The 3,641-nt window shown below is 38.9% G+C and overlaps 1 non-coding gene across 1 annotated transcript; it reads left to right on the plus strand.

Moving 5' to 3' along the window:
• The first annotated feature begins 2,752 nt into the window (after positions 1-2,752).
• LOC115802795 (small nucleolar RNA SNORA11) lies at positions 2,753-2,882 on the plus strand. Its single transcript, XR_004023344.1, has one exon. It is a non-coding gene; the product is annotated as a small nucleolar RNA SNORA11 (small nucleolar RNA).
• The last annotated feature ends 759 nt before the right edge of the window (positions 2,883-3,641 follow it).

Here is a 3,641-nt window from a genome sequence, read left to right on the forward strand (position 1 = left end):
TACACTTAAAAATAGTGTACATGGTAAATTTGATGTTTTGTAGGTTTTATCACAATTTTTAAAAGAGGAATAAAGAGGGCCTTCCCTGGTGGCTCAGTGGTTAAGAATCCGCCTGCCAGTGCAGGGGACACGAGTTCGAGCCCTGGTCTGGGAAGATCCCACATACCACAGAGCAACTAAGCCCGTTTGCCACAACTACTGAGCCTGCGCTCTAGAGCCCACGAGCCACAACTACTGAGCCCACGTGCCACAACTACTGAAATCCATGTGCCTAGAGCCCATGCTCTGCAACAAGACAAGCCACTGCAATGAGAGAAAGCCCACACGCAGCAATGAAGACCCAATGCAGCCATAAATAAGATAAATAAAGGAATAAAGAGTCCCTGTGTCCAGATTGCAGGAGGAAAAAACATAAAAGCATTGTGTTTGTGGTTTTGATTGTGTGTGTGTACACATATACGAAAAAAGGAAGAGAAGCGATAAAAAATAGTTTTCTGATGATTTGTATCTGGCTGATGGAAATGTAAACATATGAACATCAGTGCATGTTTAAGACCTTGTAAGCTAGTGAAAGCACCTGAGAAATGTAGAAAAACTGAGTCTTACTTTATAAAACATTACAAGCTACTTAGCTCATGCTAAGAAAAGGAATCGCAGAATCACTTATAACATTTAGCATCTTGTTCAAGGCCCAACTAGTCATGCTCTCCTCCAGTCTTATACCTGGTCCCTGCCATTCAAAGCACCCACAGCCAAAAGAAAAAACTCCACACAAACAGACAACAAACGCATCTTATGAAATCTCCAAAAGTTACCAACATATTTTGAAATTTTTGCTATTCAGTTGAACTATTGGAGAGGCATCAACAAAGCAGTATTAAGATACATAATAAACTCTTTACATAGACCTGGATATTACAACACAATTTGTTGAAATGGGATTGATGACGGTATGAGGAAAGATATCTATTACCCAATATATTTCCAACAACTCCACCAGTAATAAAAATGCCAGTTCCATCTACTCTGCCCGATTCTGATGTCTGTTTCAATAGGTAAAGACCTGGGAAGTGGGGCGGGAGGAGCTTCTATGTGCCAGGCACTGTCCTGGGGTTTTATATTCATTATTTCATTCAGTCCTGACAATAACCCAGACAATATTGTTATACCCATTGTGCAAGGAGGAAAGTAGAATGCACAGATTATATAATTTGTTCAAGATTGCACAGCTAGCAAGTGACAGGGCTAGGATTCCCAAACCAGGTCTGACCAACTCCAGAGGCTGTGTGCTTAATCTCTATGATACACCATATGTCTATAGAGCTAACCCTGTTATACATAATGTTTATTTTAGAATGCATTTTCCTTTCCATTATAAAAGTAACTCAGACCTTTCAGGTCAAGGTGGCTGAGTGTGCACAGACTGAAACATTCCCTTCTACTACAAACACAGAAATAAATGAAAGACAAAACCCCCAAATGGAATGGAAACCTGTAGCTATAGGGGCTGCTACTGGGAACTCATGGGGAGCTAAGGTCAGGTATGTGCTAAGAACCAAGGCTTCAGTGCCATACTCACCTTACTCAGGGCAGTGGCAGACTGAACTGAGAGCCCTGGGTGTGAAGTCAGGGCTGGACAGCATGCTCTCTGCTCAAGAATATAGACTAAAATAGCTTGCTTAGATTTGTAAACAGAAATCTACCCCTTGCCCACAGCAGCACAAGGGTATAGGGGCACTTACATGACCAGAAACTGACTCACACCCAATATACAAAATTTAGTCTCTGCCCAGAGCAGGAACAGGAGACTACTAACCTAAGATCAAATTTAAAGACAGAATCTGCAACCAGGAAACTATCCAACAGTGAAGAAGAAAACTCCTTGCGCAAAGAGCTCGCAGATAAAATGACAAAATGCATGAGCCCATCTAGTGCCATGAAAAAGAGTGAACCAATACAATAACTCATGCTAGCAAAAATGAGAACACCTTGAAAGAATTAGAATACGCATACATAAGTATATATTATTAAAATCCTCTGAGAGAAAATAAAGGATGGTATTCATAAATCAAGAAGAGGAAGCTATGAAATGAGAAGAGGCAGATACTGAAAAGAACTAACTGGAAATACTGAAAAATTTAAAACAATCATTTAAATAGAAGGTATACTCAGCAATTTGGATATACCCAAACTTACAGTTAATAAATTATAAAATCTAACTGAGGCAAGTACCCAAAACTCAGTCTAAAGAAATAAAGATGGAAAATAAGTTGAGACTTCCAATTGTAAAGAATAAGAGTTCCCGAAATGGAGAACAGAGGACATAAGGGTGATGAAAGATTTAAATGCCTGAGAACATCCCAGAATTGAAGAAAGACATGAGTCCTCAGGTTTAAAATGTCCCATTAATTGAGAACATCAATGCTAAAGAGAAAATATTAAAAGATATCAGAAAGAAAAGACTACTCAGACTGACAACAGACTTTTCCTCAGCAAGAATAGATACCAAAGGATAATGAATAATAATCATGAATGGGCTGAGGGAAAATTAGAGTGAACTTTGTAAATGAGAATTCTATACCCAAATAAGCTATTATTCAAGAGCAAAGGTGAAATAAAGACATTTTCAGAATACAAGGGCTAAAAGATTATATTTCCTACAGAATCCTGCTAAGAGAAATATGTAAAAACAATGAAGAAATAAAATGCCAGATGAAACAGAAAACACGTTGGTTAAAAAATGTTGTAAATCAGGGTGTGCTCACAGCAGGGGGTCTGAAGAAATGGCTCACCTGTTTACAACACACCCGACAGGAATCAGGGTTCATTGTGACAAGGGGCACAAAACTTGTGGCCTTCCTATGAACAGATACCCAACACGTATCCGCCCTTCACCTGCACGTGGCTGCTGGGCAGGACCAGTGGAACAGGGCTCAGTACTGGAAGGAAAGCTACAGTATTTAGTGGGGGTGTTTGCCACCTGGAGCCTGTCCAGTCCACGTGTGGCTGGGCCATGAGTGGTGTTATAGGCATAAAGGCTTTGAACCCCTCTCTTCAAGGAAAAAAGGAAAATAGATTCCATGTATATGCCATTCTGGAAAAGGCAAAACAATGGAGACAATAAAAAGATCAGTGGTTGCCAGGAGTTTGCAGGGGAGGGGAGATAAATACATAGAATACAGAAGTTTTTATGAGCGGTGAAAATACTTTGTATGACATTATAATGATTTTATGTCATCATACTTTTGTCCAAAGCCATAGAACGTGCAACACTATTCACTTCATAAAGCAAACCCTAAGATGAACTAGGGACTTTGGTGATTATGATGTGTCACTGCAGTTCAGCCTTAGTTTAAAAAGCCTTAAAAAGAATTAACACTCAGGGTAGACGTTTTTGGCAAAACCTTTGTTTGACTTTTATATATGTATACACATTATATATGTGTTTGTTGGACTGTGATGTAAAATGTGCTTTTTAGAATAAAAAAGTTCACAGGTTTCTGTACTTACACTGGCAAATAAAAGCACAAATTAATCGAAAAAGAAAAAAAAATGTTGTAAATCTAAATAAATGTTGACTCTACCAATGATAACAATAATTTTTGAAACTGGGATCCGGAAAACAGAAGCAGAGAGAATAG

This window comes from Delphinapterus leucas, chromosome 2, assembly GCF_059928025.1.
Source record: "Delphinapterus leucas isolate spDelLeu-1000000601 "Yukka" chromosome 2, BTC_Dleu_Yukka2, whole genome shotgun sequence".
NCBI lineage: Eukaryota > Metazoa > Chordata > Mammalia > Artiodactyla > Monodontidae > Delphinapterus > Delphinapterus leucas.